At 47.3% G+C, this 12,215-nt stretch overlaps 1 protein-coding gene across 2 annotated transcripts in view; it reads right to left on the bottom strand.

Moving 5' to 3' along the window:
- Positions 1-12,215, bottom strand: part of LOC140065300 (uncharacterized) — an 80,159-nt gene that overhangs the window by 7,753 nt on the left and 60,191 nt on the right. The window lies entirely within an intron of this gene.

The raw sequence follows: 12,215 nt of genomic DNA, 5'->3' as shown, positions 1-12,215 counted from the left end.
ACATCCTCTATATACTATACCACACAGGAGAGATGACACATCCGCTATATACTACACCACATAGGAGAGCTGACACATCATGTATATACTACATCACACAGGAGAGCTGACACATCCTCTATATACTACACCACACAGGAGGAGAGCTGACACATCCTCTATATACTACACCACACAGGAGAGCTGACACATCCGCTATATACTACACCACACAGGAGAGATGACACATCCTCAATATACTACACCACATAGGAGAGCTGACACATCATGTATATACTACATTACACAGGAGAGCTGACACATGCTCTATATACTACACCACACAGGAGAGATGACACATCCTCAATATACTACACCACACAGGAGAGCTGACACATCATGTATATACTACATCACACAGGAGAGCTGACACATCCTCTATACACTACACCACACAGGAGGAGAGCTGACACATCCTCTCTATACTACACCCCACAGGAGGAGAGCTGACACATAATTTACATACTACTCCACACAGGAGAGCTGACACATCCTCCATATATTACCCCACAGAGGAGACACATACTCTATATACTACACCACACAGGAGGAGAGCTTACACATCCTCTATATACTACACCACACAGGAGAGATGACACATCCTCTATATAATACACCACACAGGAGAGCTGACACATCATGTATATTCTACATCACACAGGAGAGCTGAGACATCCTCCATATATTACACCACAGAGGAGACACATACTCTATATACTACACCACACAGGAGAGATGACACATCCTCAATATACTACACCACACAGGAGAGCTGACACATCATGTATATTCTACATCACACAGGAGAGCTGAGACATCCTCCATATATTACACCACAGAGGAGACACATACTCTATATACTACACCACACAGGAGGAGAGCTGACACATCCTCTATATACTACACCACACAGGAGAGCTGGCACATCCTCTATATACTACACCACACTGGAGAGATGACACATCCTCAATATACTATACCACATAGGAGAGCTGACACATCCTCTATATACTACATCACACAGGAGACACATACTCTATATACTACACCACACAGGAGACACATCCTCTATAAACTGCTCCAGGCAGAAGAGGTAACAAATCCTCGATATACTACTCTGTTACTACATCACACAGGAGAGCTGACACATCCTCTATATACTACACCACACAGAACACACATCCTCTGTTACTACACCACACAGGAGAGCTGACACCTCCTCTATATACTACACCACACAGGAGAGATGACACATCCTCTATATACTACACCACACAGGAGAATTGACAAATCATGTATATACTACATCACACAGGAGAGCTGATACATCCTCCATATACTACACCACACAGGAGACACATCCTCTATAAACTGCTCCAGGCAGAAGAGGTAACAAATCCTCGATATACTACAACACAGAGGAGAGCTGACACATCCTCTGTTACAACATCACACAGGAGAGCTGGCACATCCTCTATATACTGCACCACACAGGAGCGCTGACACATCCTCTATATACTACACCACACAGGAGAGCTGACTCATTCTCTATATACTACACCACACAGGAGAGCTGATACATCCTCTATATACTACACCACACAGGAGAGCTGACACATACTCTATATACTACACCACACAGGAGAGCTGACACATACCCTATTTACTACACCACACTGGAGAGCTGACACATCCTCTGTTACTACATCACACAGGAGAGCTGACACATACTCTATATACTACACCACACAGGAGAGCTGACATATCCTCTGTTACTACATCACACAGGAGAGCTGACACATACTCTATATACTACACCACACAGGAGAGCTGACACATACTCTATATACTACACCACACAGGAGAGCTGACACATACTCTATATACTACACCACACAGGAGAGCTGACACATACTCTATATACTACACCACACAGGAGAGCTGACACATACTCTATATACTACACCACACAGGAGAGCTGACGCATCCTCTATATACTACACCACACAGAACACACATCCTCTGTTACTACACCGCACATGAGACACATCCTCTATATACAACACCACACAAGAGACACATTCTCTATATACTACACCACACAAGAGAAACATCATCCATATGCTACACCATACAGGACGAGAGCTGACACATCCTCTATATACTACACCACACAGTAGACACATCCTCAATATACTACAGCACACATGAGACACATCCTCTATATACTACACCACACAGGGGACAGATGATCTATATACTACCCCATACAGTGTAGCTGACTAGAGATGAGCGAACATACTCGTCCGAGCTTGATGCTCGTTCGAGCATTAGCGTACTCGAAACTGCTCGTTGCTCAGACGAATACTTCGCCCGCTCGAGAAAATGGCATCTCCAGCCGTTTTCCTTTTTGGCGGCCAGAAACAGAGCCAATCACAAGCCATGGTACCCTTACACGTCGATAGCAGTGGTTGGCTGGCCAGATCAGGTGACCCTGGAATAGACTAGCCCCTGCCTGCGCTGCTCGGATCATTCTCTGTCTGGATGCCGCTAGGGAGATAGCTGCTGCTGGTCAGGGAAAGCGTTAGGGTGTTCTATTAGAATAGTGTTAGGCAGGAGTGATTGTACAAGAACCCAACAGCCCTTCTTAGGGCTACACATTTACACATTATACATTTTTTTTTTTTATTTGCAGCTAGTACCATATTGTGAGGAATTTGCAGGGGGACTTGCTACCGTTGTGTTTAGCGCTTAGTGACACACATATCCACCTCAAACACCAAAGTGGGAAAATTTATTAGGGGTTGGATTTCAATTAGGCACAGTCTGCCATTTCCTTTTTATTTTACGTTTATATTTTCATAACTCAGCGTCATCTCATCTGGCATAGCAGTGTGCTTTCATACTTGGCTAGAAAATAGCCATAGCAATAGGATAGCATCGTTTGGTTTTAAAAACTAAAAAACACAAAAAAAAAAATTAAAGTTATAACTTTCATTTTCAAAATGTTTAACCCGAGGGCTAGGGGTAGAGGACGAGGGCGGGACGTGGGCATCCAACTACTGCAGGGGTCAGAGGCCGTGGTCCTGGGCGGGGTGAGACACCACCTGCTGATGAGGGAGCAGGGGAACGCCGCAGAGCTACACTCCCTAGGTTCATGTCTGAAGTTACTGGGACTCGTGGTAGAGCACTGTTGAGGCCAGAACAGTGCGAACAGGTGATGTCGTGGATTGCCGACAATGCTTCGAGCAATTTGTCCACCAGTCAGTCTTCCACGCAGTCCACCCATGTCACTGAAATCGGCACTCCTCCAGCTCCTGCACCTCAGCCTCCTCCCCCCCAGTCTGCCCCCTCCCAGGAAAATTTGGCATTTGAACCGGCATACTCTGAGGAACTGTTTTCTGGACCCTTCCCACAGTCACAAACCACTTGTCCGGTTGCTGCTGAGCAATTTTCCGATGCCCAGGTTTTCCACCAGTCGCAGTCTGTGGGTGATGATGACCTTCTTGACGTAGTGGAAGAAGTGTGTAAAGAGGTGTCCGACGATGAGGAGACACGATTGTCAGACAGTGGTGAAGTTGTTGTCAGGGCAGGAAGTCCGAGGGGGGAGCAGACTGAGGGATCGGAGGATGATGAGGTGACAGACCCAAGCTGGGTTGAGAGGCCGGGTGAACACAGTGCTTCTGAGATGGAGGAGAGTCCTCGACGAGAACAGGTTGGAAGAGGCAGTGGTGGGGCCAGACGGAGAGGCAGGGCCAGAGCAGGTACATCAGCGCCAAATGTGTCACGTAGTGAAGCTCCCGTGGCGAGGGCTCCCACGGCGAGGGCTAGATTTTCAGAAGTCTGGAGGTTCTTTAAGGAAACACCAGATGACCGACGGACTGTGGTGTGCAACCTTTGCCAAACCAGGATCAGCAGGGGTTCCACCACTACTAGCTTAACTACCACCAGTATGCGCAGGCATATGAATGCTAAACACCCCACTCAGTGGCACCAAGCCCGTTCACCTCCGGCCGTGCACACAACTGCTCCTTCCCCTGTGTCAGCTGATAGTCAGCCCCCTGCCCAGGACCCTGGCACAAAAACCCCATCGTCGCCTCCACGATCCTCCACAGCATCCACCAGCGTTCAGCTCTCCATACCCCAGACGCTGGAGCGGAAAAGGAAATATAGTGCAACCCACCCGCACGCCCAAGCCCTTAATGTCCACATCTCCAGATTGCTTAGCCTGGAGATGCTGCCCTATAGGCTAGTAGAGACCGAGGCCTTTCGCAACCTCATGGCGGCGGCCGCCCCTCGGTATTCGGTTCCCAGCCGCCACTACTTTTCCCGATGTGCCGTCCCAGCCCTGCACCAGCACGTGTCAGACAACATCATCCGTGCCCTGACCAACGCCGTTTCTGACAAGGTCCACCTGACCACGGACACGTGGACGAGTGCTGCCGGGCAGGGCCACTATATATCGCTGACGGCACATTGGGTTAACTTGGTGGAGGCTGGGACCGAGTCTGACCCTGCGGCTGGTCATATACTGCCGACGCCGAGGATTGCGGGGCCTACCTCGGTCCAGGTCTTTCAGGCCTACTATGCCTCCTCCTCCTCCCACCCCTCCTCCACCTCCTCCTCCGAACTACCATCCGTGGGCATGGCGCCATCAGTCGGTAGCTCTAGGCACAGCAGCAGTGCCGTCGCTAAGCGACAGCAGGCGGTGCTCAAACTGCTGAGCCTAGGCGATAAAAGGCACACCGCCCAAGAACTATTACAGGGCATCACGGCGCAGACTGATCTGTGGCTGGCACCGCTGAACCTGAAGCCAGGCATGGTTGTGTGTGACAACGGCCGTAACCTGGTGGCGGCTCTGCAACTCGGCAGACTGACACATGTGCCATGCCTGGCCCATGTGTTAAATCTGATAGTTCAGCGTTTCCTCAAGACATACCCCAATCTGTCTGATTTGCTCACGAAGGTGCGCCGCATCTGTGCGCATTTCAGGAAGTCCAGCACAGATGCTGCCACTCTCATGGCAGAGCAGCGCCGCCTCCAACTGCCCGCTCACCGACTGTTGTGCGACGTGCCCACGAGGTGGAATTCAACATTAACCATGTTATCCAGAGTTTACCAGCAGCGCAGAGCGATTGTAGACTGCCAGATGTCAAACGGGGGAAGAAGATTCCCTTGTTGATAGCCAAAGCACCCTCAGGTCTGTTTCTCAGCGCATATCGGAGGAGGTGGAGGAGGATGAGGAGGAAGAGGAGGAGAATGTTGGCGAGACACAAGAGGGGACCATTGTTCAGTCCTTCACTGTTCAGCGTGTATGGGCAGAAGAAGAGGAGTTGGAGGAGTTGGAGGAGGAGGAAATGGACAGTCAGGCCAGTGAGAGGAGTGAATTCTTGCACGTTGGTACTCTGGCGCATATGGCAGATTTCATGCTAGGCTGCCTATCCCGTGACCCTCGCGTTCAAAGAACTTATTCCAGCACCGATTACTGGGTATTCACTCTCCTGGACCCACAGTACAAGCAAAATCTTTCCACTCTCATCCCTGGAGAGGAAAGGAGTGTGAGAATGCATGGATACCAGCAGGCCCTGGTGCACAAGCTGAAACAGTATTTCCCTTCTGACAGCGCTAGCGGCAGAGTGCGTAGTTCTGCGGGACAAGTAGCGAGGGAGAGTAGGCGAGCAGGCAGCTTGTCCAGCACTGGCAAGGGTACGCTTTACAAGGCTTTTGCCAGCTTTATGTCACCCCAGCAAGACACTGTCACCTGTCCCCAGTCTCGGCAGAGTAGGGCTGATCTTTACAGAAAGATGGTGAGGGAGTACGTAGCTGACCATACCATCGTCCTAAGTGATCACACAGCTCCCTACAACTACTGGGTTTCAAAGCTGGACATGTGGCACGAACTGGCGCTGTACGCCTTGGAGGTTCTTGCCTGCCCTGCCGCTAGCGTGTTGTCCGAGCGGGTTTTCAGTGCAGCTGGTGGCATCATCTCCGATAAGCGTACACGCCTGTCGACTGACAGCGCTGACAGGCTGACGCTTATTAAGATGAATAAAGCCTGGATTTCTCATAATTTCCAATCTCCACCAGGTGAAGGAAGCTCAACCTGAATAATTTATGCACTCCTCCTCCTCATTTTCCTCCTTCTCCTCCTCTTTGTACACTAAAGCAGAGGAAACTGGCTATTTTTTGACAGGGCCCACTGGCTCTAGCTATAGTACTTTATGCATTTAATTTTTCTGGAGGGCCACCTACCCGGTCCTCTGTTTTAAACAATTTTTGGGAGTGCCACATACAGGCACTCAATCTATTCAATTTTTCTGGAGGGCCACCTACCTGCTCCTCTGGTTTGAAAACTTTTTTGGACTGCCACATACAGGCACTGAATCTATTTCATTTTTCTGGCGGGCCACCTACCTGCTCCTCTGCTTTGAAAACTTTTTTGGACTGCCACATATAGGCACTCAATCTATTTCATTTTTCTGGAGGGCCACCTACCTGCTCCTCTGGTTTGAAAACTTTTTTGGACTGCCACATACAGGCACTCAATCTATTTCATTTTTCTGGAGGGCCACCTACCTGCTCCTCTGGTTTGAAAACTTTTTTGGACTGCCACATACAGGCACTCAATCTATTTCATTTTTCTGGAGGGCCACCTACCTGCTCCTCTGGTTTGAAAACTTTTTTGGACTGCCACATACAGGCACTCAATCTATTTCATTTTTCTGGAGGGCCACCTACCTGCGCCTCTGGTTTGAAAACTTTTTTGGACTGCCACATACAGGCACTATCCAAATTAAATTGTCTCCATAGCAGCCTCCACACGTTGTCTCCATTGCTACCTCCAAAAGTCGTCCATATAGCTGCCTCCATACATCGTCCCCTTATCAAACGAGCTGTGTCAGGCAGAAATTTGGGTTGTTTTCATGGATTCCACATCAAAGTTGTTAACTTTGTCGCCACCCTGCTGTGTTATCCACAAAATATACTGGCAAACTTTAATGATTAACCGATATTATTTCAACGCTTCTTGCGCATCTGTTGATTACATTGCTGTGTAATCCACAAAATATACTGCCAAACTTTTACCATTTACGGATATTATTTCAGCGCTTCTTGCGCATCTGTTTACATTCCCCTCACCCGCCATATCCCAAACTTATAAGAATGCTACTACACTTAACTTGGTGGAGGCTGGGACCGAGTCTGACCCTGGGGCTGGTCATATACTGCCGACGCCGAGGATTGCGGGGCCTACCTCAGTCCAGGTCTCAAAGGCCTACTATACCTCCTCCGACTCCCACCCCTCCTCCACCTCCTCCTCCTCCGAATTACCATCCGTGGGCATGGCGCCATCAGTCGGTAGCTCTAGGCACAGCAGCAGTGCCGTCGCTAAGCGACAGCAGGCGGTGCTCAAACTGCTGAGCCTAGGCGATAACAGGCACACCGCCCAAGAGCTATTACAGGGCATTCCACATCAAACTTGTTAACTTTGTTGCCACCCTGCTGTGTAATCCACAAAATATACTGGCAAACTTTTATCATTTACCAATATTATTTCAGCGCTTCTTGCGCATCTGTTTACATTCCCCTCACCCGCCATATCCCAAACTTATAAGAACGCTACTACACTTGATCTTATACAAAAGGTTCTTAGAAGTGCTGTTTGGGGAGTAGCCTAGAGACAGGGGCTTGGATTGGCGAAAGCTCGCCTGGAAGCGGAGCGCCAGCTCCATCCCAAGATCCAACTAACATAGTTTTAACTGCAGCACCTTTAATCTACTACTAGTTCACTGCCTCCATAATAATAATAATAATCTTTATTTATATAGCGCCATCATATTCCGTAGCGCTTTACAAATCATAGGAAACAAATACAAATGTAATGTAACAGAGCACAACATTTGTATGGAACAACAGGAGTGAGGTCCCTGCTCGCCAGAGCTTACGGTTTATGAAGATGATGGGGTAACACGAGGTAAAAGAATATTTAATGGTCAAGCCATTCTTCTTAGGGAATAGAACAAAATATAATAAATGGAATTGCTGTCGCTTGAACCACTCAGCCGTCATCTTATATACCAGGTCCAGGGTGAATGGGACTGCAGAGAAGTCTGGTGCCTGTTGGTTGCTGGATTACAGATGGGAGGACGACACAGGACGGGTTAGTAGAAGAGTTAAAACTTCATGCAGTTAATGAGTGTTATAGGCTTGCCTAAAGAAATGGGTTTTAAGAGCACGTTTGAAACTTTGGAGGTTAGGTATTAGTCTGATAGTCCGGGGCAGAGCATTCCATAGAATTGGTGCAGCTCTAGAGAAGTCTTGGAGACGCGAGTGAGAGGTCCGCACTAGGGTAGAGGTTAATCTAAGATCACTGGCGGATCTAAGAGCACGGGTTGGGCGATAGACTGAGATAAGAGAGGAGAGGTAGGGGGGTGCAGCATTATACAGAGCTTTATGGATGAGGGTTATTATTTTAAACTGTATTCGAAAGGAGACTGACAGCCAGTGCAGCGACTGGCATGAACTGTAGGCATACATGGTCCCCTTATCAAACGAGCTGTGTCAGGCAGAATTTTGGGTTGTTTTCATGGCTTCCACAACAAACTTGTTAACTTTGTCGCCACCCTGCTGTGTAATCCACAAAATATACTGGCAAACTTTTATCATTTACCAATATTATTTCAGCGCTTCTTGCGCATCTGTTTACATTCCCCTCACCCGCCATATCCTAAACTTATAAGAACGCTACTAAACTTGATCTTATACAAAAGGTTCTTAGAAGTGCTGTTTGGGGAGTAGCCTAGAGACAGGGGCTTGGATTGGCGAAAGCTCGCCTGGCTGCGGAGCGCCAGCTCCATCCCAAGATCCAACTAACATAGTTTTAACTGCAGCACCTTTAATCTACTACTAGTTCACTGCCTCCATACATGGCCTCCTTATCAAACGAGCTGTGTCAGGCAGAATTTTGGGTTGTTTTCATGGCTTCCACATCAAACTTGTTAACTTTGTCGCCACCCTGCTGTGTAATCCACAAAATATACTGGCAAACTTTTATCATTTACCGATATTATTTGAGCGCTTCTTGCTCACCTCCTTTGGTTCCTCTCTGCCACCCATTGGTTTTAAGCCTGAGTCCATTTGGGGTATGTTGCCAAGACACTCTCTAGCCTGCCGCTGCTGCCGCTGCCTCTGCATGCCGTCCCCTATAGTGTCAGGGTCAATTATTGGATGTTTTAGATGCTATCTAGCTTCATTCTGTCACTCTGTCATGGCCATGCTGTTGCCCATAATTTTGGCATAATGGTGCTGCCCTTGCTGTTTCCTGTCCATTTCTGTGGTGTTTCCATCCTTTTCTGAGGTTTCCAGGTGTTTGGCCAAGCTTCCCTGTGCAGAGCCTTGGTCCCCTTGAAAAATGCTCGAGTCTCCCATTGACTTCAATGGGGCTCGTTATTCGAGACGAGGACTCGAGCATCGGGAGAAGTTCGTCTCGAATAACGAGTACCCGAGCATTTTAGTGCTCGCTCATCTCTAGAGCTGACACATCCTCTATTTACTGTACCCCACCCCAGAGGCGACATATCCTCTATATATAACACCACACAGGAGAAACATCCTATATATATTACTTGATATAAGAGGAGATCAGACACATCCTCTATATACAACACCACACAGGAGAGCTGACACATCTGCTATATACTACACCACAAAGAAGGAGAGCTGAACATCCTCTATATAATACACCACACAGGAAACACATCCTCTATATACGACAACACACAGGAGAGATAACACATCCACTATATACTGAACCACACAGGAGATAATTTTGCTTTATACTACACGACACAGGAGAGCCGACACATCCTCTATATACTACACCACACAAGAAACACATCATATATATACTACACTACACAGGAGACACATCCTCTATATATACAACACCAAACAGGAGATCTGACACATCCTCTATATACTACACCACACAGGACAGCCGACACATTCTCTATATAATACATCACACAGAAGAGATGTCACATCCTCTATATACAACACCAAACAGGAGAGCTGACACATCCTCTAAATACTACACCACACAAGAGAGCTGACACATCCTCTCTATACTACACCACACAGGAGACACATCCTCTATATACTACACCACACAGGAGACACATCCTCTATATACTACACCACACAGGAGACACATCCTCTATGTACTACACCACACAGGAGACACATCCTCTATATACTACACCACACAGGAGGAGAGATGACACATCCTCTATATACTACTTCACACAGGAGAGCTGACACATCCTCTATATACTACACCACACAGGAGGAGAGCTGACACATCCTCTAAATACTACACCACACAAGAGAGCTGACACATCCTCTCTATACTACACCACACAGGAGACACATCCTCTATATACTACACCACACAGGAGACACATCCTCTATATACTACACCACACAGGAGACACATCCTCTATGTACTACACCACACAGGAGAGCTGACACATCATCGATATACTACACCACACAGGAGAGCTGACACATCCTCTATATGCTACACCACACAGGAGAGCCGACACATCCTCTATATACTACACCACACAGGAGAGCCGACACATCCTCTATATGCTACACCACACAGGAGAGATTACACATCCTCTAAATACTACACCACACAGTAGAGCCGACACATCCTCTATATACTACACCACACATGAGTGATTACACATCCTCTATATACTACACCACACAGGAGAGCTGACACATCTTCTATATAATACACCACACAGGAGAGCTGACACCTCCTCTACATACTACACCACACAGGAGAGCTGACACATCCTCTATATACTACACCACACAGGAGAGGACACATCCTCTATATACTACACCACACAGGAGAGCTGACACATCCTCTATACACTACACCACACAGGAGAGGACACATCCTCTATATACTACACCACACAGGAGAGCCGACACGTCCTCTATATGCTACACCACACAGGAGAGATTACACATCCTCTAAATACTACACCACACAGGAGAGCCGACACATCCTCTATATACTACACCACACAGGAGAGCTTACACATCCTCAATATACTACACCACACAGCAGAGATGACACATCCTCAATATACTACACCACACAGGAGAAATGACACATCCTCTATATACTACACCACACAGGAGAGCTGACACATCCTTTATATACTACACCACACAGGAGAGCTGACACATCCTCTATATACTACACCACACAGGAGAGCTGACACATCCTTTATATACTACACCACACAGGAGAGCTGACACATCATGTATATTCTACATCACACAGGAGAGCTGATACATCCTCCATATATTACACCACAGAGGAGACACATACTCTATATACTACACCACACAAGAGACACATCAAATATAAACTGCTCAAGGCAGAAGAGGTAACAAATCCTCGATATACTACAACACAGAGGAGAGCTGACACATCCTCTATATACTACATCACACAGGAGAGCTGACACATCCTCTATATACTACACCACACAGGAGAGCTGACACATCCTCTATATACTACACCACACAGGAGAGCTGACACATCCTCTATATACTACACCACACAGGAGAGCTGACACATCTGCTATATTCTACATCACACAGGAGAGCTGACACATCATCTGTTACTACATCACACAGGAGAGCTGACACATACTCTATATACTACACCACACAGGAGAGATGACACATCCTCTATATACTACACCAAACAGAACACACATCCTCTGTTACTACACCACACATGAGAGCTGACACCTCCTCTATTTACTACACCACACAGGAGAGATGACACATCCTCTATATACTACACCACACAGGAGAACTGACACATCCTCTATATACTACACCACACAGGAGAGATGACACATCCTCTATATACTACACCACACAGGAGAGCTGACACTTCATGTATATACTACATCACACAGGAGAGCTGATACATCATCCATATACAACACCACACAGGAGAGCTGACACCATCTCTATATACTACACTACACCGAAGAGCTGACACATCCTCTATATACTGCACCACAAAGGAGAGATTACACATCCTCAATAAACTGCTCCAGGCAGAAGAGGTAACAAAT

The sequence above is a fragment of the Engystomops pustulosus genome, chromosome 6 (assembly GCF_040894005.1).
Source record: "Engystomops pustulosus chromosome 6, aEngPut4.maternal, whole genome shotgun sequence".
NCBI classification, from domain to species: Eukaryota; Metazoa; Chordata; class Amphibia; order Anura; family Leptodactylidae; genus Engystomops; species Engystomops pustulosus.
Note: the sequence above shows the minus strand (reverse complement) of the source record. Positions and strands in the feature narration are given on the sequence as shown.